This window comes from Chrysemys picta, chromosome 16, assembly GCF_011386835.1.
Source record: "Chrysemys picta bellii isolate R12L10 chromosome 16, ASM1138683v2, whole genome shotgun sequence".
In the NCBI taxonomy this organism is placed as follows: Eukaryota; Metazoa; Chordata; order Testudines; family Emydidae; genus Chrysemys; species Chrysemys picta.
This window is the reverse complement of record NC_088806.1, coordinates 7,129,002-7,156,301: the sequence shown is the minus strand read 5'-3', so window position 1 is coordinate 7,156,301 and position 27,300 is coordinate 7,129,002. Positions and strand designations below refer to the sequence as shown.

The 27,300-nt window shown below is 47.4% G+C and overlaps 4 non-coding genes across 4 annotated transcripts; all 4 read right to left on the bottom strand.

The window, feature by feature from the left end:
• Nucleotides 1-11,093: 11,093 nt before the first annotated feature.
• TRNAI-AAU (transfer RNA isoleucine (anticodon AAU)) lies at nt 11,094-11,167 on the bottom strand. Its single transcript has one exon. It is a non-coding gene; the product is annotated as a tRNA-Ile (tRNA).
• A 5,584-nt stretch (nt 11,168-16,751) lies between these two features.
• Nucleotides 16,752-16,824, bottom strand: TRNAK-UUU (transfer RNA lysine (anticodon UUU)). Its single transcript has one exon. It is a non-coding gene; the product is annotated as a tRNA-Lys (tRNA).
• A 1,216-nt stretch (nt 16,825-18,040) lies between these two features.
• On the bottom strand, nt 18,041-18,113 carry TRNAM-CAU (transfer RNA methionine (anticodon CAU)). Its single transcript has one exon. It is a non-coding gene; the product is annotated as a tRNA-Met (tRNA).
• Nucleotides 18,114-23,837: 5,724 nt separating this feature from the next.
• TRNAF-GAA (transfer RNA phenylalanine (anticodon GAA)) lies at nt 23,838-23,910 on the bottom strand. The gene has a single exon. It is a non-coding gene; the product is annotated as a tRNA-Phe (tRNA).
• Nucleotides 23,911-27,300: the final 3,390 nt, after the last annotated feature.

The following is a 27,300-nucleotide window of genomic DNA, read 5'->3' as shown; positions in this document are numbered from 1 at the left end:
ATTGCACCCCAACTCCCTACAGCATCTGATCTATGGCATCCCCACTTCCCACTGCCCCCAGACCTCCCAGCTCCCAAACCTGCCCTGTGGAACCCAAACAGAAAGTTCGAGTGGGGATGAGGCAGATCATTCTAAAGACAGTCTAATGCAATCATTGTAGCAGGAGGAAGATGTGACTCATGGACCTCTTGATGCCAATAGAGGTGCCTATTGTTTTACTGTGATCCCACAGACCAGTTCACCTAAGGGTGGCACGTCAGGTCTCTGTCGAGACCAGTAGCCCACTGGTTATCACAATCATTGAGAAATCTGTGAAAGGAGAATATTTATGAAGTTATGTATCTATACTGGAAATTATATTCATAAAAAACTGAAAGAGATTCCTTTCAGCCAGGTGGTAACAGACCTTTCTCTCTCTGTCTGGCCATGTGTGTACTGGGCATTGTACGTCTCACAATGGGGGGCCTGTTTGTACACTGAGCCAAATGCTAATGAAGAGAGGAAATCTTCAACAGAGGAAATTTACAGGGGAAAAATAAAGAGCAGGATCCTCTTACAAATGAATATAATGACATGTTGGGGTATATTTGGGGGTGTGGATGCATACTCTGCATCTTCCACTGCAGAGGGAAGCTGACAGCATGACTTGTCTCATGAAAGGAAGATTACAGCGAAGCCTGGCTGTAAAATGCTGGAAGGACTTTGCATGAGCTGTGCTCTATATCATGAAAGGATCTAGTTATGTAAGTCTAGGTTCTAGAAAGCATGTTATGATTTTACTTGATGTGTAACCATTTGTTCCCAAGACTTTGTTGTATCCACCAAGCAAAGTATTAACAACTTCAACAGAACTTTATTTACAGTGGAAGTCTGTTTTCCAAGCTGTAGCTGCACACTCTGTAACTCTCCCAGCCTTCTCAACTCCTCCCCGCTCCTTCCTGTTTCCTGTCCTTTCAGACTCCCAACAGCCAGTGCTCCCAGTTCCAATAATCACATGCAGTATCTAAACACCACAGACTTCTACTGCCTATCACTTGAATCTCTATTTTTGGTTGAATTAACTTTTACTTGTTTTCACTAGAAACCTATCTGAACATTGTGTGTTAAGAAGAGTGGTTGGCATATAAGGTCTGTTGAGACCAGTAGCCCACTGGTTATCATAATCATTGAGAAATGTATGTAAAGAGGACATTTAAGGAGTTATGTATCTATACTGGACATTATCTCTGTCTGGCCACGTGCGTACTGGGCATTGTATGTCTCACAATGGGGGCCTGTTTGTACACTGAGCCAAATGCTAATAAAGAGATTGTGAAGAGAAGAAATATACAGAGGGAAAAATCCCAGGAGGATCCTGTTACAAGTGAAGACAATGGTATGCTGGGGTACATTTGGGGGTGCAGAGGTACGCCCTGCATCTTCAACACAGAGGTAAACTGACAGTGTGACTTGTCCCATGAATGGAAGATCACAACTGACCCTGGAAGGACTTCACAGGAGCATTGGTCTATGACATATGCAAGGATTCCGTTATGTAAATCTAGGTTTTAGAATGACTGTTTTGATTTTACTTGATGTGTAACTATTTGTTTCCCATACTTCTGCTTGCTATTACTTGAATCTATACATTTTTAAATAAACTTATGTTCCCTATAAACACATCTGAGTGGTGTGTGTTAAGCGGAGCAGTGATCTAAGGTGGAACTGGTAAGCTGGGGTGAACTTCTTCTTTGAGGGCAGCGGGGATCTGTGAATACTATGAGTGTCCAGTGGACAGCGGCTGGACACTCCAAGGAGACAGTGGAGGGGCTCAGTGTGTCTGGAGTGTGTCTATCACCAACCTATTGAGAGAAAGCAGTGCCTGAGTAGGATAAGATGGGCGGGACTTGTGCTGCTTCTGGCTAGTGGAGTCGGGCAGCTGACCCATGTCAGGCACAGACCAGGCTCCCTCACACTAAGGGCAGGTGGTAATGGGGACCCTTACCGCTCTGGGTAGCCCTGGGCAGCATCACAGAGGAGAAGCAGGAGAGGACAATATTTCAAGAAGAGGAGCAAGGCAACAGGTATCAATGAGAGCTGACAGGTCAAGGAGGACAAAGATGGAAGTATTGGGCTTTGGCTCAAGAGACGTCACTAGAAACTTTGACTAAAGCAGTCTCAGTGGAATGCCCCATATCTCTGCCTCCCTGAAACCTTCCCTTCCCACTCCCACAAGACCCTCCCTGCACCCTAGAACAACCATTCCTCCTCCTTCCCACTATCCCCAATGGCCCCCAGTCCCCAGTAATCCAGATCTCCTACCTAATCCTCCCCCTCCTATAGAACTAATGCTGGGCCTGCCACCCCTTTTCCTCATTCCCAGTTTCCCACAACCTCTGTCCACCCTAATACCTTTCCCCAGGAGCTCCTGTCCCTGACTCCCTCCCTCCTCTTGCTTCCATTGTACCCAAGCCTGACTGATTCCCTATTGTCCTAATCCTCCACACACACCTCCCCAGGAGCACTATGTCAGGAACTGGGGCATGAACAGTGAGGTCCAGTGGATAGAACCATAAGTGGTCAGACCTGTGTGGTCAAGAAAAAAATCAAGTGCCAGGGTCTGGCTCAAAACACCAGGAACCATAGAGCTGTGTGACAAGTCAGGGACCAGGAACAAGGCATGGTCTCTCTCAGCAATAGGTCAGGGATCTGCCTTCCTGCACAGACACCTTCCTGGTATTTCCCAGTTTAAACATGAAGTCTGGATCAATAAGAGGTCATGGGAGGAGCTGCCAGTCATCTCTAGTGTGAATGGCACTTCCTGCAGTGACTAGTCTCCCAGGATGTGCATTGGCAGCAGCTCTGCGAAGGCTGCCCTGTGATGGAACAAAACCGCCACCCACCTGGGACTTTATAGACACATATTCATACCCCGGTAATCTTCATGCACCAGCCCCACATCACCTTCTCCAAGGAAGGAACCTCCCACTGTCTCCTATCCGATGAGCCCCCCTGAATGTCACACCCTTCATGCATTTGGGAAGTTATTACAACAGAGCACCAGTTCTACCACAGTTAAAGTTCAACATTACGTTCTGTTTAAAGGTCAGCTATTCTAATGGCTCTAACATTCCTCTGCTTATGAAGAATCTCTTGAAATTTGTCATGGGATTGCCAACCAGGGCTAGTGGCCCAAATATGGGGTGATTTGATTGAGAGGGCCCTGAGCTACAGCCCTCCCCAAAGCAGCTTTTTACATTATCAGCTGGCTCTTATAATATGTTCTGGGGCTGAAATTATGCTTCTTATTATTCTCCAGCTGAACTCACTCCCTTGGCCTTTATCTCTGCTGGTACATAGCACCCAGTGCCTCACTGGGGAAGCAGAATCATAAAAGCTAATTAACTGTAGAGGTTGGAATTTCAAATTGGTACAAGGAAAAGTGCTGAGTCAAAGAGACTGAAATGCTCATGCAGTGCAGCAGACTCTTGTTAACAGTCAGAGGGTTTCCAGCAATCTACTCTCACAGGAATTGACTGGTTCCAGAGAACATGCTGTGGCCATTGAACCTGAGCTCCACCCATGCCTTTGAGTTAGAGCTCTGCCATTGATACTTTTCACACAATGTGTGTTGTGCATTTTTCTTGCATTCTGCAGGAGCTCCTCTTGAAAGTTTTGCCCTCTGATACCAAAATTTCTGGTTAAGAGGAATATTTTCAAGTGTTCTAAAACCCACATGCAAACTCCGACCTGGTTTACTCTTAAAAGTTTTGTAAGTCCAGCTCTGTTGTTTAAGGCTGTGAAAAAGCACATCCCTCTCCTGCCCCCCAACAAAGCTCTGCTGGCAAAAGCTCAAGTGTAGGCACAGTTATGGTAACAAAAGCATCAATTTTTAAAAAAAGGAAACTAAATTCTCATAAACTACATTAATGTAGAGTTAAGGTTGCCCAGTGCTGTCTCCTGCCTTACACCGTATGGACGGTGGCTAAACTTAAACCTTTCCAAACAGGAAATGAAGAGTTACTGTACATGCCAACCCTGCAAGGCAACCTTAACTCTGCCCCGAACACATAACTGTGAAGCTGGCAAAAACAATGTGGGTGGTGCAAAAGTTAATAATCTGCCACAGGAATTCAGCTCAATGCAGCAGTAATGGGTTGAAATTCTATGGTCTGTGTTATACAGGACATCAGAGTAGATGACCTAATAATCACATCTAGCCTTAAAAATCTATGAACCTATAATCAATACAAGGAAGGACTAAGAGAATGTGCTAGTGTTTGTGTTGTGTTCACAGATCGGAATACCGGCATTTATCCGCATGCCCTCCAGCTGTGTGCACTGCCAGCTGTAGCTGTAATTGCATGATGGAGGGATTAGTTGGAGCAGCTTGGCAGAGCTGTTACTGTGGTATGCAGAGAGGTGGATGTGAACCTTGAAGGACCAAGTCAGACTCATTTCTGTGCTGAGTTTGGCAGGTTCTGTCAGTGAAGTTGCACAAGGGTGTGTTCTTCCCACAGGGATTGTCAGCAGTCTGGTGGCATACATGCTAGTGGTCTACAGGCCTTAGTGAAGGGCAAGTGAAGGCAATGACTCAGAAGGAATCCTCCAAGTGAGGGCAAACGGGTGGCAACTTTTTGCAAGTTTCAGGTAGTTCAGAAGGCTCAGTATTGGTGTGAAGGCCAGGACAGGCAGCTTCTGTTTGCTATGATGGAAATAAACCCAAATATTACCTTAGCAAAGACAAGTTCTTAAACTTTGTGCAGTACTGCTCCTGTGCTCTGCTCCCAAAGTGATCTGTAGCAGGGGAGGGCAGAGGACTATCATGTGAGTCCTTGGCATCTTGGGATGATGCAGAAAGAGTGCAGAGTAGAGATGGCATTGTGGGGGTAATATGAACCTTAACTCTTCATTTCCCCTTCTAAGACTGAGGGGACAGGAATCCTTACCCAGTGAGGTCACATTCTCATAGTTCTCCTGCATGACATCCCAGTAGAGGGCTGTCTGAGTGGGGTCCAGCAGATCCCACTCTTCCCTGGTGAAATACATAGCCAACTCCTCGAAGGTCACCGGCCCCTGAAAGAGCAAGAGTCCAACACTCAGTACCTGCTGCTCCACTCACAGCCCCACTCTTTGTGGGGGAGAGGAGCCAATCAAATGGAAGCTCTGAGACAGAGACAGTCAGCAGAGTCCTATTCCCATATTGCTGAGAGCAGCCGGAAGGCATCTGGGTGAGGGGACAAAGAGAGAAACCCTTGTCTCTCCCAGAAGATCCATCACACAGCCAGAGGCTGATACAGGAGATGGAACCCCCAGTAGGGTCCAGGCACAGCCTCATGGTAGGAATCATAACACCCTCCCCACTGCCAGCAGCTGGATGTGAGGAGCAGGCTGAGGGTTCAGCACTGGAAGTCTGGTCAGTTTTCCCAGCCCTTCCCAGAGAGTTGGTTTCTCTGTTTCCTGTTTCACAAATTAGGTAATTTTCTCCCCCAACACCCAAGCATTTGTTCCGAGGATCTAGGCCCACGTTAAACAAGTCCCAGCAGGTTTGTCACACTCTATCCCCCTCCCTTTCTTCACCTGCAGTATTCCCTGCCCCCTCCAGAGCTATCTCCCCAGAAGTTGCCACCTCTTCAATATTTAATGCCCCTCTCCCTCCAGCAGGAACCCACCAGCAACCGCCTGATAATCCCTACCTGAGCTGGCTCCACTGCAGCCACTTCTCTTCCCTGTCCCATGGGAGGACAGGATGAACTGGAGTGAAACATGGAGGTCATTCTGCAGCCTCGCAGGGTGAGAAGGGAAGTTGTGCAGGTTTCAGAACAGACTTTAGTTAATTTCACATCACGATTCCCCCCAGGCTCCTTCCCTGCAGACAGAGATTGTAGATTCTGCCATGGTGGGAACATGCTCAATCCCTATATTGCAGCACAGACCTTGCCCCTGTCCCCCTGTGCACTGCCCCAAGCAGTAGTAACAAACTGATATGTTACATGGCATATGTAGCAAAACCCTATTCCAGTTATATCGTACATACATTTATAAGTACCCCCCATAAAGCCTTATGGGGTATACTGTCACTACGATATAATCCTTCAATCCTAGTGTCACCATCGATAACATGGTTTGTTCAGCCTGGTGGGATACCAAGGGTAAAACTAACCAGCTCTCCAAATCAAGAGAGTGGAGATAAATCACCTATATTTTTTATTGTTATTTACACTGGAGTCTGGACCTTGACTAGACCTTGATCAACAATTTTGGACCTTGACAAAAAATAATGGATTACCCCAAAGAATGGTGTTGTGTTACATTTCTTATGTCCTTGGTGCATCTTGTGGCCATTTCCTTTCCCTCCTTTCAGTGAAAAGCTTTGGTATTTTGTGTAGAAACTTTATTTCCTCAGGAGAGATCCAGGAGCAGGGGTTGCCAGCATGTACCAAGTACCCACTAGATTAGAAGGTGACAGACAAACACCCTTAAGACAAGGCAGAAGTCCCTGTCAAAAAAATCATCTCCCATCTTCACTTGAGTGACAGCCTGAATCGTTCCTTATCTGGACAGAGCCCAAGGATTGGCATCAGCAGCAGCAACAAAACCATCTGTATGTAGCAGGAACCAACCCAAAATGTGCTTTAAAAGGAGCTGTCTCCTTCCTTCTGGGGTGAAATTTGCCATTATGGTCATTGATTTTCATTTCCCTTCTCTGAGGGCAGAGAGAGGGTTGGAGCTATTTCAGGTTGGGATGTAGAGCCCATGTCCCCATCTGTCAGTCACTCTGGGAACCTGTCTCTGCTCACAGCTGACAGGCTGCCTCCAGCCTCTCCAGCCAGCTCCTTAGCTCTGTGGGGAGGCGGGTGAGTCATTTGACAAGCATAAGTGGCACATAGGAGAGGTGTTTTTTGCCAGATGCATTAGTGGTATAGTGGTGAGCATAACTACCTTCCAAGCAGTTGACCTGCATTCAATTCCCGGCAAATACAGCGGTGTGATGTTTTCTCTGCGGGAATTGGTTTAATTTCAATAATATTGGATCAGCTTATCAATGGAATGAGAGAATTAATGTCTCAAATTCCAGCAGTTCATTAAACACACAGTGGAGGAAGAAAGGGGTGGGACTATACGGTGAGCTGTTGGAGTTATCCTTGTTTTACAGTGTTTCATTTATTTTAAAAATTTTTTCCTTTACTTCTCTCTCCCTTTAGACTCAGAGCCTTTAAGGTCAGAAGGGACCAGTGTGATCATCTAGTCTGACCTGCTGCACCTTGCAGGCCAAAAGACCCCACCCACCCACTCCTGTAATAGACCCATAACCTTGAGGGAGGGATTAACTTTTTGTTGGCCCAGCACCAAACATTTTTGGGTCTCCCCGGGAATGATTGTGAAAGGGCTGTGGGCAAAAGCACAGTGGGGCAGGAGCTAGGATTGGTCCCTGGAGCAAAGGAGGGGCCAGGGTAAACTGCAAGCACAGCAGGGCTGGGGAGGAGGTAAACACGATCCCTGGCCCACCCCGTCCCCATAGAGCAGGTACCTACCTGGGTTTAGCCCATTCTCTTTGTCTCTCTCTGCACTGAGCTGCCCCTCCTCCCACAGCAGCAGGACAGGTTCTCTTCCAGCCCTCTGGGGTGGGTGTTGGGAGTGGGAGGAGTGGAGGCTAATCTGGTTACTCCTATAACCAGACTTTTAGTTTCCAGTCAGCACTGCTAACTGGACACTCAGGTCCCATTTTCTACTGGAGTTTCCAGTCTAAAACTGGATACCTGGCAACAGGATTGCCAGAAAAGCCTGAGGGGGGGAGGGGCAAGCAATCGTTTTTAAGTGAGGGGGAGGGGAAAGCAAATGGTGGGTGCGCTAGGGAGTGGAGAGGAGGTAGTGGGAAGGGCCATGTATGCTGTACTGCCTAGGTAGGTTGGATACTGTGCGGATCAGCTGACATAGGATCCCCAGCCCAGGTGACGTGACAGCCAGTGGTGGATTTAGAGTTAGCGGGGCCCCCCAGCCCTGTGCTCAGCTTCACTTTTGGGGCCCCTCCTTGGGACCTAGCCAAGAAAAAGAACATTCTCTCTTATCCCCCCCACCCCTGTTTTTCATTCTTTTTTTCTTCATCCTCCTCCTATAAGTAATAGCAAGTAAATGAAAATAAAGTGAGGTACCTTGATTGTTCTTGTAGTCTAACTTATTTTTCCACAGACCACTTGAAAATTGCGGAGGGTCTTGACAGACCACTTAATGATATTTCCAAATATTGTAAAAAAACATTGGGTTATGGGGTCTGGTCAGGAGCTAGGGTGAGGGAGAGGTCTCAGGGTTGGGGCAGGAGGTTGGGGTGTGGCGTGCTTATCTGGGGCAGCTCCTGTTTGGTGCAAGGGGTACAGGTGGGAATGGGGGAGGGGTGCAGGATCTCCCATTTGGTGCTCTGGATGGGGGTGGGGATGTGGGAGGGTGATGGCGGCTGAGGAGCTGTGTGGGGCAGGGGTCAGTGTCGGCAGAGGGATGGGGGTGTGGGCTGGGGTCATAGCGGTGCTCACAGCAAGGGGGATGGAGGGGGTATGCCCCGATTCCAGCACCTTCCCCAAGGCCCCACTCCCACCTCTTGTCCTCCTCCTCCCCGGAGCGGGGAGTGCACTGAGGCTCCACTGTTCCCCCTCCCTCCTGCCAGCAAACAGCTAATCAGTGGCAGGCAGAGGGGGATGGGTGAGAACGGAGCACACTGGGGGAAGAGGCGGGGGAGGAGCCTGGCTACCAGCAGAGGCTGCCCTGCTGCAGCAGGAGCCGGCAGCATCAAGCTTCTGCCCCCACAGGAGAGCGTGGGGGGCGGAGAAGAGAGGTCTGGGACCCCTTTGGACCGTGTGCCCTGCGCCATGGTGCTAGTTGCACCATGGTAAATCCAGTACTGGTGGGAGGAGAGGCAGCTCGGTGCACTGCCCCTACCCCAGGTAGCGCATAGAGGCCCTCTGTGCCCCTCCCCCAATGGGTGTGCAGAGATGTGCCAGCAGCACTAAGGTGGCTCCCTGCCCATTCTACCTCCGTGCCACTCCTAGAAGTGGCAGGCATCCCCTGGCATCCCCTGGGGTGGGGGGAGTCTCTCCATGCACTGCCCCTTGTAGCCTGATTTAGGGTGTACTGATCATATTAATTTGGATAATATGGGAATTTAATTTATTAATTTATTTTATTCAATTTTAATTTATTAATATTAATAATTATTATCATCAATATTAATTAGTATGGGTTTTAGGCTCGACAATCTGTTTGATCAGAAGATAAAAGTTCTTGTCCTGAATCGGGCTCCACAGAATTTATAAAGGACCCTTGGGGGTATGACAGGAAGCTCACACTGAGACAGATATAGCCTTAAAGACTTTTTATTAAAATTAATAATAGTAAGTAAATGGTAAAATACCCAGAGTTACAAAGTTACAATTGCATTACTGCTATTCAAAAGATACATATGATAATATAGTATTACATGCAACAAAGCTTTGGTTAACATACTCACACCCTTCCTTGATAACCTGGTGGTAAGAGACACCTTGCAGTTCAGGTTTCTCAATTTTTGAGTGAGGGATGCAGTGCTTAGAAAATGCTAAGTGCCATCAAATCTGACTAGGGTTTACTTGGCTAACTTAAACTTAAATCAAAACTTAATAAACAAACTAAGAATAAAACTTAGGGAATCCAAGCTTAGCCTAGTTCCCTTGAAATTTAAAGTTTAAGAACAACAAGTATAGCCTACAAATAGTAACAGTCATCGTAGATAGAGTGGAGGAAGTAAGTGAGAATAGAATAAAGTGAAAACGGAGATAATGAGAAATGGAGAACACAGAGAGAGAAATGGAGATACTCTATTGAGGTGGGTTACCTCTTTTATAGGGCAAATGCCGGACATCTTTCCTCTTATGACCAAATTTCATTCCTCACCCACAGAAACGTTAGGGTACACTTACCCCATAGGCTAATATGTATGTGCGTATTGATGACAGGTATGTACGCACATCAGTCTCTTGTGGTGTACTTGTTAAGTCTGTGGGAAAACCCGCCTATGCCATTTTCCATAGGTCTAGATAAAAGGCATAGACATAGGCATGGGTACTCCTCAATTTAGGTAATACACTATAGGTCAACTTTGCTTTCTCAGTAAAAGATCTTAATATAGATATGCTAACTTTGCTTTAGCTTAACATACAGGATATGGCCTGTAGGTTTCTTGCATTACAGCCAAATTTACTTTAATATAAATCTATAAACCTATTACAATAAAAAAATACTTAAACTATAAGAAAAGATATATATATATATATATATATATATATATATATATATATATATATATATATATATATATACAAGCAAGCAGGTTAGTCCTATAGGCTACACCCTGCCCCGAGTACCAACTCCACAGCTCCCATTGGCGAGGAACTGCAGCCAATTGGAGCTCTGGGGGCAGCGCATACAGGCAGCGGCGCACGGAGATCCCCTGGCCCAGCCAACCTAGGAGCTGCTGCCAGAGTGTTGTGTGTACCGGTCACTTTGGGAGCTGCACAGACCAGGGTAACTGCCACCTGTCCTGCACCCCAATCCCCTCCCCCAGCGCAGAGCCCGCACCCCACACCCAAATTTCCTCCCATAGCTTTGCTTGTCTTCCTTTCACCCAGAACCGTCCTTCTTCTCCTGCACTACAAGTAGCCATCTCTGGGAAGCCAAGAGACAGGCACAGGATTCTACCTCCCAGCAGCCAACTCCACCTCCCCAGACTTTGGCAGAATGAATGGTAGTGCTCTACTAACCCCACTTAGCCACACTGAGGTGCTTAGCTTCTGCCCTGCCTTCCTCAGCATGACTTTCCTCTTTTGCCCCATTCCTGCCTCACTTCCTCCTTTGCAAGTCACGTGAAGGAGGCCAGCAGGAAGAGCTGGCCTCCAAGGGCAGAGGAGGCCAAGGCACAGGGCTTCAAAAGGTGACTGGCCTACATTCTCTAGCTTTCCCCTGCTGATACCAAGGCTTTTTCTCAGCTCATTTCTCTGTCATGCAGGGGTTGGGGTTATCGCAGGGACAGGCCAGTAGTAGGAGCGCCTTACTGGACAGATAGGGGAGCTGGGAAAAGTAAGCCTTCATGTTTTCTGCCTGGTTTTGAACCAGGGGCCTTTTGCATATTAGGCAAACATGATAACCACTACACTACAGAAACTCTGTTGCAGTGCTTTGCCTCTCCCTTCATAAGAACATAAAAATGGCCATACTGGGTCAGACCTAAGGTCCATCCAGCCCAGTATCCTGTCAGCCAACAGTGGCCAATGCCCGGTGTCCCAGAGGGAGTGAACCTAATGGGTAATGATCAAATGATCTCTCTCCTGCCATCCATCTCCACCCTCTGACAAACAGAGGCTAGGGATACCATTCCTTACCCATCCTGGCTAATAGCCATTAATGGACTTATGGACTTAACCTCCATTAATTTATCTGCAAAAAGAACGAGGAGTACTTGTGGCATCTTAGAGACTAACAAATTTATTTGAGCATAAGCTTTTGTGGGCTAAAACTCACTTAATTGGATGCATGCACTGGAAAATACTGTAGGAAGATAGATATATATATACACACACAGAGAACATGAAAAAATGGGTGTTGCCATACACACTATAATGAGAGTGATCAGTTAAGGTGAGCTATTATCAGCAGGAGAAAAAAAACCCTTTTGTAGTGATAATCAGGATGGCCCATTTCCAACAGTTGACAAAAAGGTGTGAGTAACAGTAGGGGGGGAAATAAACATAGGGAAATAGTTTTACTTTGTGTAATGACCCATCGACTCACAGTCTTTATTCAAGCCTAATTTAATGGTGTCCAGTTTGCAAATTAATTCCAATTCAGCAGTCTCTCGTTGGAGTCTGTTTTTGAAGTTCTTTTGTTGTAATATTGAGACTTTTAGGTTTGTAATCAAGTGACCAGGGAGATTGAAGTTTTCTCCGACTGGTTTTTTAACGTTATAATTCTTGACATCTGATTTGTGTCCATTTATTCTTTTATGTAGAGACTGTCTGGTTTGGCCAATGTACATGGCAGAGGGACTGGCACATGATGGCATATATCACATTGGTAGATGTGCAGGTGAACGAGTCTCTGATAGTGTGGTTGATGTGATTAGGTCCTATTATGGTGTCCCCTGAATAGATATGTGGACAGAGTTGGCAACGGGCTTTGTTGCAAGGATAGGTTCCTGGGTTAGTGTTTTTGTTGTGTGGTTGCTGGTAAGTATTTGCTTCAGGTTGGGGAGGGGGCTGTCTGTAAGTACTGGCCTATCTCCCAAGATCTGTGAGAGTGAGGGATCATCCTTCAGGATAGCTTGTAGATCCTTGATGATGCGTTGGAGAAGTTTTAGATGGAGGCTGAAGGTTACTTTCTATGTTGGGCCTATACTGTAGTAGGTGACTTCTGGGTACTCTTCTGGCTCTGTCAATCTGTTTCTTCACTTCAGCAGGTAGGTATTGTAGTTGTAAGAATGCTTGATAGAGATCTTGTAGGTGTTTGTCTCTGTCTGAGGGGTTGGCACAAATGTGGTTGTATCTTAGAGCTTGGCTGTAGACAATGGATCATGTGGCGTTGCCTGGGTGAAAGCTGGAGGAATGTAGGTAAGTATAGCGGTCAGTAGGTTTCCGGTATAGGGTGGTGTTTATGTGACCATTGCTTATTAGCACTGTAGTGTCCAGGAAGTGGATCTCTTGTGTGGAGTGGTCCAGGATGAGGCTGATGGTGGGATAGAAATTGTTGAAATCATGGTGGAATTCCTCAAGGACTTCTTTTCCATGGGTCCAGATGATGAAGATGTCATCAGTGTAGCGCAAGTAGAGTAGAGGTGTTAGGGGATTAGAGCTGAAGAAGCACTGTTCTAAGTCAACCATAAAAATGTTGGCATAATGTGGGGTCATGCGGGTACCGATAGCAGTGCCGGTGACTTGAAGGTATACATTGTTCCCAAATGTGAAATAGTTATCGGTGAGGACAGAGTCACAAAGTTCAGCCACCAGGTTTGCCATGACATTATTGGGGGTACTGTTCCTGATGGCTTGTAGTCCATCTTTGTGTGGAATGTTGGTGTAGAGGGTTTCTACGTCCATAGTGGCCAGGATGGTGTTTTCTGGAAGATCACCAATGGATTGTAGTTTCTTCAAGAAGTCAGCGGTGTCTCGAAGATAGCTCGGAGTGCTGGTAGCATAGGGCCTGAGGAGGGAGTCTACATAGCCAGACAATCCTGCTGTCAGGGTGCCAATGCCTGAGATAATGGGGCATCCAGGATTTCCAAGTTTATGGATCTTTGGTAGCAGACAGAATACGCCTGGTCAGGGTTCCTAGGGGTTTGTCTGTGCAGATTTATTCTTGTGCTTCTTCAGGGAGTTTCTTGAGCAGATGGTGTAGTCTCTTTTGGTAACCCTCAGTGGGATCAGACGGTAATAGCTTGTAGAATGTGGTGTTAGAGAGCTGCATAGCAGCCTCTTGTTCATATTCCGACCTATTCATGATGATGACAGTAACTCCTTTGTCAGCCTGTTTGATTATGATGTCAGAGTTTTTTCTCAAATAAATTTATTAGTCTCTAAGGTGTCACAAGTACTCCTCATTCTTTTTGCTGATACAGACTAACACAGCTACCACTCTGAAACCTATTAATTTATCTAGTTTTCTTTTAAACCCTGTTATAGTCCTAGCCTTCACAACATCCTCAGGCAAGGAGTTCGACATCTTGAATGTGTGCTGTGTGAAGAAGAACCGCCTTTTATTTGTTTTAAACCTGCTGCCCATTCATTTCATTTTGGTGGCCCCTAGTTCTTATATTATGGAAACAAGTAAATAAATTTTCCTTATTCACTTTCTCCACACCACTAATTATTTTATATACCTTTATCATATCCCCCCTTAGTCTCCTCTTTTCCAAGCTGAAAAGTCCTATTCTCTTTAATCTCTCCTCATATGGGACCCGTTCCAAACCCTAATCATTTTAGTTGCCCTTCTCTGAACATTTTCTAATGCCAGTATATCTTTTTTGAGATGAGGAGACCACATTTGTGTGCAGTATTCAAGATGTGGGTGTACCATGGATTTATATAAGGGCAATAAGATATTCTCCATCTTATTCTCTATACTTTTTAAAATTATTTCTAACATCCTGTTTGCTTTTTTGACTGCGCTGCACACTGCATGGTCATCTTCAGAAAAGTATCCATAATGACTCCAAGATCTTCTTCCTGATTAGTTGTAGCTAAATTATACCACATCATATTGTATGTATATTTGGGGTTATTTTTTCCAATGTGCATTACTTGACAGTTATCCATATTAAATTTCATTTGCCATTTTGTTGCTCAATCACTTAGTTTTGTGAGATCTCTTTGAAGTTCTTTACAGTCTGCATTGGTCTTAACTATCTTGAGCAGTCTAGTATCATCTGCAAACTTTGCCACCTCACTGTTTTCCCCTTTCTCCAGAACATTTATGAATAAGTTGAATAGGATTGGTTCTAGAACTGACCATTGGGGAACACCACTAGTTACTCCTCTCCATTCAGAACACATCGATGGGCAAACCTGGAGAAAGTGATGGCAGCCCTTCGATGGGTCAGCTGGTAGAGCAAAGGACTGGAACCTGCACTCAGGAAGTCATCCTTACGTCGCCCTTCTGAATCCAGCTTGAAGGAGAGCTTCTTTTTCTTCCCCTTGAAAGAGCAAGCGAAGAAAGAAAGGTCAGGTGGGCTAACTCAGTGCAGAAGTCCGTGCTGTCTTTTCTTTGCTGGGAGGCCAAAATGAGGGACTTGTGGCCAGTAAAGGGACTGCTGCGCTTCCAGAAAACAGCCCACCGCTGAACACAAAGAGTATGCTAAAGCCTGGGATTGAACCAGGTACCTCTAGATCTTCAGTCTAACAGTTTCCTGACTGAGCTACTTCAGCACCCAAAAGGTATTTTTTTGGCCTGCTGCTTCTCTGTCTGGGATGTTTTTTGAGCCATGGCACACAAAAAGGACATCATTTGCGAGCGCCCACGAAGGAAAGATTAATTTTTGCCTGTCTTGCTCAACTTGACTTGTTTCCTCACCCCATTCCTGCCTTAAATCCTGGGTTACCTGGTGGCTAAAGATGGTCCATTGTCTCAAGCAGTGCCAGAGCCTGACACAGTGCCCCTGGGCAGCCTTTGCTCTGTACATGCTGGCCATGCACATTTGCAAATACTTTAAAGGTCCTGTCAGTAAGTTCTGGGGATAGTTGCTCATCTTCAGAGGAAACTCCCTAAAATTGGCCTGCTTCACCCAGTGGTACATTGGCCTCTGTTCAGACTGAGCTGAAGGGGGGACCTCACTGCTGTGGCCACTGCTGTGAGGACAGCCACTGTTGTGGATGAAGCCATCCTGCAAATACCTTCCATCTAGCCATCCACTGAAAATCGTGCAGGATGTAAGGTGGGAGTAGAAGAAGACTAGAGGAGGGGGCTTCCTAATCTCCTCCCCCTTCTACCACCATTGGCCATCCCATACCTGGTGCTGCACCCAGTGGGGTCTAAAAAAATACGGCCATATCTGAAGACTCAGTTATGTTCTTTGTGGTTGCCTCGCCATTCCCCTAGGGCCTGACCTGATCTCCAGCTCAGCCACCCACTGAATATTGAAAAACAAAAAAGTAGCACAGTGAAAGGCTTCAAAGCCCACCAGGCCCAACCCCCCCTTCTAATATGGCAGAAAAGCCACACTTCTCCTGACTTGGTAGGGACATCCTATTGCCCCACAAGAAGTGGAAGGCCATCGTGTTCAGCAGCACTCATGGAGCAGGGCGAAATAGATGGCTGAGGAAATTCCCCACAGCCAAAAGATAGGTCTTGAGCATCACAACTTTGTAGGCTAATGACAAGGTCCACTTATGCCACCTGCCGAGCTATTCCTTACAGGCCAGCAACTGCTTCTCCCAGTTCACGTTTCCCACCTTGTCCCCAACAGAGTGCTAGAAGGCCCAGCTCATCACCCTGCCCACTCTTGCAGCCCTCCTCTTCTGCCCTGACTGATAGGGAGGAATATTAAGCCTCCCTCCCTGAGGCCTGCCCTTCAGCATTCCTGGGGAAAACCAACACTGATAAAATGACTTTGGGCCAGTAGGTCAACCAATAGTGATGCCTCCTAGGCCAGGCTGCAGCCCAGCTTCAGGACTCAGAGGAAATGGAGCTCGCATCCCTACCTACAGGACTTCAGGCACGGCCAGCCTTCTGGATGAAACATACTCTCTTGCGCTCAAGTCACAACAGCTAGCAGGCAAAAGACAGGTTACCATGTCATTTGAGCGGGCAAAATGAAGCTTTGGAAATCCCAGGATGGTTAGCTGGCAACCAAAGGACCCCAAGGTCCCATTGAGACTTAAAGGTTGATTGCAGGATTCAAAGCCCGGAGTGCCAGCCCTTACACCATGGGACCAACAAGGGAGCCCTTGACCTCTGTTGACTTCTGTCATGGAGGATGCTGTGTGGACAATTTTTTCTGGCAGGGAGGAGCCAGTGAGAACATGCCTCTCTGACTAGCCCTGAATTTGCTCAAAAAGTCAGCACACAGCTCTTGCTGCAGGCCCAGAAGCCTTTCTTCCTCCAGACTGTGAGGCCAGTGGACAGGTGAGGAAATAGCACCTTCAGTCCCAGGCAGTAAAGGGCCCTTCCTAGGAAAGGCCAAGTCATTAAAAGGAAAAACTGGAGTCAAAGAGAGTCCTACTGAAGTTCATGGGGGATATTACAGGAAAATAGAGTTTCTCTGTCTGATCAGGGACTTGACCCCTGGACCCTCAGATTAAAAGTCTGATACTCTACCAACTGAGCTAGCTAGGCTCACATATAATAACTAAATTTCATGTAGAAGAAAAACTAGTCAAGAAAAACAGAGCTGGAAACAATACAGAAAGTATGCTATTCTCGCTCTCTTAGCAGTCTTAGCCCCATCCTGCTCCTCCATCTGGCACCCTGAAGCCTTATTCTTTTTTTTTTTTTTTTTTTTGTTAAATATCAAATCCGGGAGAAAACACAGTTATACAAAGCAAAACAAAATCACAAACAGAAATGTCATTGGAAATACAAAAATAGAAAAGGAAAATGCAATACCCATCACTTTATCCTATCTGGGCCATTCCTGAATTGAGAGCACCCGTTAAGGTCCCTGTGTGCTTATGAGAAACCTGAAGGAACCCACAGCTTGAACATGAAACTCCACTGCTCCCAGGTGCCGCAGTAAAACTCTTTCCCTGCTGTGATGTTGCACGCCATATGATTTTATGAAAATATGCTAATGAGAGTGAATATAATGTAACTGGAATATGCTTCATGGAAAAGGTCTCGTGCAAGGTATCATTACATACCTTATAATCTACTGTGTGTGTTCATCCTATTTGTATGAACTTATCATTCTTGTATCTGAAACTAGAAATATGAAATATAACTCTGAGGTCCTGTTGTAATTATGCAAAGTGTGGGCTGTTAATAGTGGTGTGGAATCTTGATGGCTCCCATTAACCAGGAAAATTGACTGTAGATGGCTCTGTCCTGCACTTTCTGTGTCAGGGAAGGAAGAATAAAGGCTTGGGGTCTCACCTGGTACAGGCATCCATCTTAAACCTAGGGCTTTTCCCCAGGATAGAGACAAAAGATTCCTGCCTTGTACCAAAGCTATATAAGGGGGTGGAACAGAAGAAAGGTAGCTGCAGGCATGAGAAATCCATTAGCTACCACCTGAGCTGGAAAAAGGACTATACCTGGCAAAAAGATTGGGCCTAGACAAGAAATAAGTCTTGTCTGCAAAAGATGCTTATTGGAAGATCTCTGAGGGTGAGATTTTATCTGTATTGTTTCATACTGTATTAGGCTTAGACTTGCATGTTTTTGTTTTATTTTGCTCTGTGGAGAATACAAACTCCATAGAGAAGGAAAAGTTAATGACTTAGAAAAGTCTCTGTGTGTGTTAGATGGGTGGGAGGGTGTCTAGAAACCACTCTCCTATAGTTTCTTTTCTCTAATTGCCTTTAGAAAATATGAAGCAGGGAGCAAAAACCATTGCCTTCTCTGAGGCTTGAACTCAGGACCTTCAGATTATGAGACTGATGTGCTGCCAACTGCACTAAGAAGGCTTGGAAAAGTTTTAGGCTCAGTGCATATAGCACCCTCCTACAGCAGGGAAGGAGCCAGGAGTGTGCTGGAAGAAGCAGGGAGATCTGGTTCCCAGAGACCTGTCCTGGCAGCTTTCTCAGCAACAAATAAATCAATTTACCCTGCCAGTGAACAATCTATTGGAACTAATGGCAGAACAGGGTGGATGTTTCCAAGACATGCACGCACTTCCACATTTTAGAATTTACTCTCCTTTCCCTAATATGGCACTTTCTTTGTGAATTGGGAAAAGCAAGTCCAGGAAGCTACATGGGTAATAGAAACCAGTGTTCCAGGTAAGGCTTGAATTTATATCTCCAGCAGTATTCCCATTTGCACTAAATGGTTGCACCACTGCAGGTTCTTAGACAAAATTGGGAAGCAGGCAGTTATTAGTCTCTGTGGTTCACACTTTTGCCTGGTAATTGAAAGGCTGATGCATCAAACCTAACGCAATATGCAGCTTTTCAGCGATGAGACTCCAGTACATTTTAACAGTAAGAAAATCTCCTCTATTCTGGTCTAGCCCCATTTGACTCCTTCTGCCCGTCTTCTCCGCCCCCACACAGTCTCTTTCCTTCCCCATTGGGGCCATGCAGAGAGGATCCCCAGCCAGTCTCTGTCACAGAGAGTCTGTATCCCATAAAGGGAGGGAGGGGTCACTCTAAAACATTGATAATGGGGGGGGAGTGGTGTGTGTGGTTAGGGGGAGAAAGGATGGAGAACTAACAGTGGGGCCCAAAGAGATTCCCCCAGATTGAGGAGATCCTCTGCTGCCCACCATCAGCTGTGGGAAGAACAATTTGGGATTGCTTGGGGAAGCCACCTTTAAAAATACAAGTGTAACATGCTAATTATATTTTAATAAGACCAAAGCCTCCTCAAACCCAGTGTCACAATCACTGGAATGACTTTGTCCTGATATATTACTGGTCGCAGCCATAAAGTGAGTCAAATTACAGTTTCCATTTGAAGCCAGTGCGTACACAAGAACCTGGAGGCTTTTAATTCCTTAGGTTCTGCTACCATTTAATTTATATCCTGTTCCAAGATTTATTATTGTGCAAAGCAATGTTAGGCCCTTGGGAGTGTCCCGCCTGTTCCCATCTGCCACCCCTGGGCAATTTAAAAGGGCCTGGGGACCCCTGCCACCACCACCAGCAGCACAAGGGGGCTAAGGCGGCTTCCTGCCCACCCTTGCTCCGTGTGGCACACCACTCCCAGAAGTGGCTGCCATGTCCCTGCAGCCCCTAGGGTGCAGGGGTCTCCACACACTGCCCCTGCCCCGAGTGCCAACTCTGCCAACTGTGGCAATGGGAGCTGCAGGGGTGGAGTCTCCATGCAGCAGTGCACAGAGATGCCCTTGGCCCACCCGCTTAGGGACTCCTGCCAGAGGGGGGTGTGGGTCACTTTCTGGAGATGCCCAAGGTAAATGCTGTGCCCCTCACCATCTCCTGCACCTCCAACCCACTGCCCCAACCCAGACCCCACACCCACACCCAAACACCCTCCAAGAGCCTACCCTCCACACCTCCTCCTGCAACCCAAACCCCTGACTGAGCCCAGACAGTGCACCCAAACTCTCCCAGAGCCCAATCCCTCTCCATCCCACACCCAAACTCCCTCCCAGAGCCTTAGGAAGGGGTGGGGATGGGGCAGAACTTGGTCCCATTCTGGGCACCACCAAAAATTATAAAACCTGCCACCCCTGTCCAACCCAATCTTCTGCTGATGCACCCCAGCCCACACCTGTGCAGGGTTTGAAGCTTGCATTACTTAAATTCCAGGACACTTTGGGATTTCAGCTCCCCTTAGCCCAGAGGGAACCTTCACCCCAATCCCAACCAGATTCTTGTCCATGGGATCACTGTAGGGGGGTTGGGTCCCTCTGTGTCTTTTCTCTCTCTACGACAGGCCAGGCTGCAATAACTGGAATAAATTGCCTAGGGAGGTTGTGGAATCTCCATCTCTGGAGATATTTAAGAGTAGGTAAGATAAATGACTATCAGGGATGGTCTAGACAGTATTTGGTCCTGCCATGCGGGCAGGGGACTGTACTCGATGACCTCTCGAGGTCCCTTCCAGTCCTAGAATCTATGAATCTATGAAACTGGGGCATCTGAGCACCCAGGACTTTCTGTGGGGCTCCAGCCTTTTTTCTACCCATCGTCAGCACCATCCCAAGCTGCACTTGCCTCAAAAAGATAGTGTCCCCTGTTGGGTGAAAATCACTGACCTCTCTCCTCTCTGAGCACTGACTGCCCCTCTGTTTCCTTGCCTCTCAGTTTCTGCAGATGGGACCTGTCCCTCCAGTGCTGGAGGATTCACCCTTCTCATCTACCATTGTCCTAAGCAGCAGAGTGGGTGGGAATCTTAAATGTACTGAGGTGACTTAGGAGCAGAAACCCCCACAGATCTTCCATGCACTTGGCACTTGTCCCTCACTGAGCAGGACTGAAACTCATGCAGGGAGACTGCTGAGCCACATCCCAGCTGGGCATGAGCAAAGCAGCAGGGTAAAAGGAAAACCTGGAGATACAACCCAGGGCCTCATACATGCAAAGCATGTGCTCTACCACTGAGCTACATCCCCAGCTGTATTGTGTTTGTTATTGGTTACATTCAGAGCCCTCCTATTTTCAGAGCACCCAGTGTCCTAAAAGCAGCATGGGGGACACATTCCCTGCTCTGAGGGGCAAACCTGCTGTCCTGGAGGTTGCTGGTTCTTAGGGGTCACTTTGTAGCAGGGCCAGATTCTATGTGTGGGGCAGAGAGAGTGTATGCCCTGGACTCAGGGTGCGGAGATACACTTAGCTCTCTCCCCTGCATTGGGGGGGTGGTGCTGCAATCCCCTGCTGCAAGGTCATAGTGGTGGGGGATGCTGTGAGTAGCTCCACAGCTCACCCTGGTGGCAGAAGTGGTGTGGGAAGCTCCAGGTGTTTCTAGGATCTGTAATTTCCACCTGCCTGTAAAGTCCAGATTTCCCCAGCACATTCACTGCAGTGCAATTTGGTCACTGTTTCCATGGCTGAACAGAAAAGAATTACTCCCAGTTTCCCTTCTATCTGCAGCATGATTAGCCTGTGTCAGTGATTAACGAGGTGGATCTAGTTGTAGATTGTTATTCATTCCCCACCTTGAGAATTCAGACAGTCCCTTTCCTACTCAAATCCCCAGCACCTCAGTGACCCCAGTAGCAGGGGTTGGGTTTTCCCTGAGGCCCTGAGATTTTCAGGGTTCTTTTCCCCTCCACCTGGAGTGAATTCAGCTTTTTCCCCATCCCAGAAATTCCATGAAATAACAACAGGAGCATAAAGAAAGAGGGGATGAAACATCTCATGGCCAGGGCTGGATGTGCCCAGCGCCCGCTGCTTGTCCATTGTTTCCATGGAATTCGGCACCCTGCTTTGCACAAGAGACAGAGAAAGATCTTGCTGTTCTTGTGTCTGTGCAAAGAAAATTGTGCTTCTGTATGAAAGAGAGTTGGGAAATGGCCCCATGATGGGACAATATCCTCAGGATTAAGACCTAAAGACTCAGGCTGAGAACTGATATAACTCCACTCATCTAGAATTTAACAAATTGTCTTCCATGGAGACACTGGTAAATTGTGACATTGATCCAGACTCTGAGGGTTCAGGCTGCTTTAACTCTTGGTAACAACATGAACTTGATTCCAAGAAGGGAGAGAGGAGAAGCCTGAAGCTGACTTTAGTGCCAGGCTGGGGTCTCCTGCTTGGGTGGAAACTTCCTTCTCTGCTACCAGGGGACAACAACCACTGGAGACATACCAGGGCTCGGATGAAAGGGGATTGTTGCATGGACTTTATGCGTACAGGGTTCCACTAACTCTAAATCCTCCACTGTAGCAGGAACTTAGAAAGTCACACCTTGGTCAATCGTAGGACTGGGGTTTGAAAAAGAGATTCTTTTTTCCTCCCCTTCATGAGAAAGAAAGTAAGAGCTGGCAACTCAGGTGCAGAATATCACTTTTTCCTCTGGCTGAGGAGCTGGAAACCAGGCACAGATGACTGGTGTCTCCTGAAGGGCAGGGGGCACAATTTCAAAGTTCAGCCCCACCCCTTATGATCAACAGCTCCTCCCAGGTATGAACAATACAGGGAGAGGGAGCAGCAAAGGCAGCCCCTCTCCACTTACCCCTCCAGCAGCTGCTGTGCAGGGAAGGAGCCTGGCAGCACCACATGATGTAGCAGGCGATAGCTAACCCAGGTGGGGCACATGGCCCCACAAACCACCCTCTGCAAGTGTTGCCTCTGAAATTAGGAAAACTCAGGAGTTCAAGGTACAGCTGCACACCCAGAAGAAAACCCAGCACAACATGCCCAGGGTGAAAGGGGTGCTAAAGCCTGGCATCAAACCAGAAACTTTCAGATCTTCAATCTAATGCACTCCCAACTGAGCTACTTTGGTAACAACCTAGCCAAACCACGAAGGCTTAATACATGAGCCACAGCACATGCTTGGAAGATTTTAATCTTGATGTCACAATGCAGGAGGCGAACAGTGGATTTGGCCCCTGTGCCGTAGGCTGTGGTTTCCTATATCCCATTCACTCAAGCCAGCACCTGCCCCCTCATGAGCTGTCACTGGCGCCACCAGGTCTGCTAGACAGGAGCAGTGGTTCTCACTGGAACAACTCCACTCACAGCTCGCAGGCTCCTCCCAAGCCTAAAACGGAAAACCATCTTGCCAGAAAGCAGCCCACTAGGACACACCATTGCTTTTTTTCCTTCCACCCAGAACCCCGCTTCTTCTCCTGGACTGCAAGTAGCGATCCCTGGAATGCCAAGAGGCAGGCACAGGATTCTACCTCCCAGCAGCCAACCGCACCTCCCCAGGCTTTACAGAACAAATGGTGGCTACTACAAACTCCACTTAGCTGCAATGATGCGCTTAGCTTCTGCCCTGCCTTCCTCAGCATGACTTTCCTCTATTGCCCCATTCCTGCCTTACTTCCTCCTTTGGCAAGTCACACAAAGGAGGCCAGCAGGAAGAGCTGGCCTCTGTAGGCCAACCTCCAAGGGCAGAGGAGGCCAAGCCACAAGCATTCAAAAGGCGACTGGCCTAATTCCTCTAGCTTCCCCAGGCTGACGCCAAGGTACTTTGTCCACTGATGTCACCACCCTCTATCATGCGTGGGTTGGGGTTATCCCAGGGACAGGCCAGTGGCAGAAGGAGGAGAGCCTTGCTGGACAGCAAGGGGAGCTGGGAAAAGGAAGCCACTATGTTTCTGCCCGGTTTTGGGCTGAGGCCCTTTTGCATGTTAGGCAAACGTGATAACCACTACACTACAGAAACTCCATCACAGTGTGCTTCCTTGCCCCGCCCCTCAAATTCCATGCACTTTGGTGGTGCTCACCCTGGCACACACCGATGGGTGAACCTGGAGAAAATGGCGGCAGCTCTTCAATGGGTCAGTTGGAAGAGCAGAGGACTGGAGCCGGAGCTCAGGAAGTCATCCTTACATCACCCTTGTGACTCCAGCTTGAAGGGGAGCTTCTTTTTATTCCCTTTACTGAGAAAGAGCAAGTGAAGAAAGGAAGGTCAGGTGGGCCAACTGGGTGCAGAAGCCCATGCTGTCTTTTCCTGCAGCAAAGCCCGAAATGAGGGACTTGCATTGGGTAAGGGCACTGCTGTGTTTCCAGGAAACAGCCCACTGCTGCAGAAAGAGGGACAAAAGAGCATGCTGAACCCTGGGATTAAACCAGGGACCTTTAGATCTTCAGTCTAACACTCTCCCAACTGAGCTACTTCAGCATCTGCAAGGTATCTTTTTGGGCTGCTGCTTCTCACCTTGAAGCTTATTCTCAATAAAACATCTATCTAATCTACAATGGCCAATGCAAGACTGACATCGCTTGCTATTTTAGCACTTGAAAATGTCATCAACTAGCCTTTGGATCTCTCTAATGCTGTGCTTCAGTTCGTGAGGGGAAAGGAGAGACAAGCAATCTTTGAACAAAAGGCCTAGGGTTAACATTCTAATGCTGTCTCTTACTGTAACACTATTTTATACTGGTCCACCCTGTGTTGGTGACAGTTCCATTTCTACATGTTAGTACATTTCAATTACTGTTAAAATTAAAAGTTTCTATATGCTTAAGGGACATTATTTTTTTATTTGCTTATATATGGCATGAATAAATACAGATTTACACATCCTATCATGATAATTTACTATCTTATATGATAGAGAAAATCATGCATGCAAATTGTGCATCAAAATCATGAAATGAGCTACAAATGCAATAAAAAAGCAAGGAATTCAATGGTTTAATATACGGAGCGGGGGTGGGGGAGCACAAAAGACACTTCTTGCCTGAGATGCCGCTTGGTCTAGGGGAAGCCCTGTCAGGGAAAGCAGGAGTTAGTTTCACATGCCTATTTTCAGGCTGTAATCTGTGGGCACCTTACTCTGTGGGAGGGATCCTGGTAGCCCAGACTCAGGACTGGAACAGGCCCCTGATTGAGGGGGTGGCTGCATGGTTTACAGCACTCTGATGTCTCTGGCAATGTGTCTCTCTGAAAGCCTCAGATCTGCATGCCCAGAAGGCTCCTGCACTGCCTCCGCTCCTTTCACATCCAATAGAAAGGAGCAGCATCAAGGGTCAAGAATGAGCTATAGGGCACTACATGGATGGCAGAGGCTTCAGGAGTAAACCCAGCACCCAAAGCAGAGGGGGAATATAAGGCTTTTTCTCTTTACTTAGCCACATGGTATAGCTCAGAGAGCTCTTTTAAATGTCTCCCCTCCCACAACCTGGGAAAGGGGAAGGATTCTTAGGTTCTAGCTTGATTTGGATGAGGATCACTGGACTCTAGACCCGTTCACTGCCCTTTCCTAGAGAAACCTTTTATACACAGAACGGGGCTGAGATAAATGCTTACTGGTGTCAAGAATTGCTCCCCTGGAATAGCAGCAGTTTTGGGCAGCTGGAAATCTCGCCAAAGGAGCTGAAGCATTGGTGGTTCAGAAATAGATGTTCTAGGTAGTTCATGGGAGATTTAGGTTTCTTTTCTGGATAATAGCAGTGTGAGTTTTATTGCCTGAACATTTCAATAGAAAAATTCAGACCCAAACTGTGTGTGGTGAGGAGGTTGATAGCGGTTTCTTTGGTTTAGATTTAGTTTGTTTTCTCATTCTCATTTTAAAAGCTCTTGATCATTTTGATGGGAACAATGTTTGTAGAAGACCAAGGAAAGTAAGAAAAATTAAAAATCTGCATTGGAGTGAGGGGTCTCTGTGTGCCAGGGCAGGGGTGGAGATTTTCATGGGGAGGGGGTTAAGGGATAAATGCGGGGCTTTTGTGGGAACACGGGGATGTTTTGCAGTTTAATTTTTTTCAAAGGGAAACCTCCCCACTTTCCCTGTGCTGCTGCCCAGCTCAGACCCCACTAACACCCCTGTGACAAAGTGGGAATTTTCTGAACATTTTCTATGCATTTTGTGTATACCTCAGTTTCCCCTATTTGTTGCATGATTATCTAGGTCAGAGGTCCAAAATGTATGATGCACCCTGCCAGGGGGAATGGAGTAACATTCAGGGGGATGCAACTGGGGCTGGGACAGCCCCCAGGGGGCATGGGGAGGGAGAGCCACCCAGCTCCGCTCTTGGCCCCAGCCCCAGCTGCTGGCCCTGGCTGCCGGCACCGCTCCTGGGGCTCCACTCCCAGCCCCACTATGGGGGCTCCACTCCTGGTCTCGGCCCCCACCCCCAGCTCTGGCCCCTGCCTCAGCCCCCTTACCCCCATCTGCGTCCCTTCCCCCGTAGCTGTGGCCTCACTCCCAGCCATGACTCGGGGGGGCATGAACAGGGGTAAGGGGGTGCATGACCCTGAAATGCTTTGGGACCACTGATCTCGGTGGTGGGACAAAGGTGTTTAATCTTGGCAGAGACGCCTAAAGGACAGGTATGGCTGCTGTCTAGCTGCTTGGGCCCAGACAATGGCCACAAATTCTGTATCCTAGCAACTGCTGGCCCAGGTGTACCTGCTGCAAGAAGCCAGCTGGCTGGGATGAGTTGGAGAACAAAGAAAGAGCTGGAGGCCAGGTGACCAGTTTACCAGGGAAACAGAACAAAGGACAGAAGAGGGGCAAAAGGGAATGGCTGAGGTTGGGCTGTTGGAAGCAAGGAGTCTCCTGGTTTTGGGACTCGATGGGAGAGCCCAGGCTCTGAGTTCTGGGTCTCCCCAAGATGGACATTGCTGAATCTTCCTGCTGCCCGTGTGTTGCCGGCACAGAGGCCCGAGGACAGCAACAGTGGGGTTCGTTGCCCGGTGTGCTTCGCGTCAATAAACATACCGGGGTGGAGAAACAATCAAAGTTTATTTGAGATCTCAAAGTGGTGCAAGGAGACAGGCAAGTCTCAAATCAAGCACACCAGCAAAAGCAGTTTCTCTCTTCTTATACATTTTACAACTAAGCCCCCCCCTCTCTGCCCCTCCCCTCTCTACCGAAGGCATGTTTATACATTTAAGCAATTAAATCATTCTAGGGCTATAAATCTAGCTTGTTAGTAACTTCTCCCTAAACTGTTATTTGGTTCTGTTTACCCTTAGTTTATTACCCCTTCCCCAGCTAGAAACATGCAAACCTAATCATTATCGTTTGGTACCTGGTATGAGCAAGGTCGTAATTGCTAACTGGCTATTTACACATTCCAATTCCTGTCCTTGGCTTTTGAGGCCGATTAGAGTTAAACATGGAAGGACAGAGTTTAAACATGGAAGAACTCTGGCTCAGGTAGGCCTAGTGACCCCAACATGTGCTAAAAAAGAACTTTCCCAGGCTGTATTCCAGACCACTAATAAACCCTTCTGTTTTACAATGCTGGCTGAGTCAGTGTGCCTCCCCTAGCACAGTCGCTGCTGTGGGACCCCGGTTGTGGGTTTGGCAGAGGGGAAATATTTGCTTTTTAGTATGCCACATGCAGGTTGTGGGGGGTGGCTGAGGAGACAGTATGTGCTTTTCAGCTTCCTGAGTATATTAGTAATCTCCCTGGAACCTGCATGGGCCATAGCAAAAGCTCACGTTCATCTTCCAGAAGAGAGAAGAAGGGACGAGCTTTTGAATTTTTGCAGAATGGCTTGGGATCTGCAGAGGGGAGATGCAGCTGCTGGGGCTCCAGCCAGCCCGGGGCTCTTCTG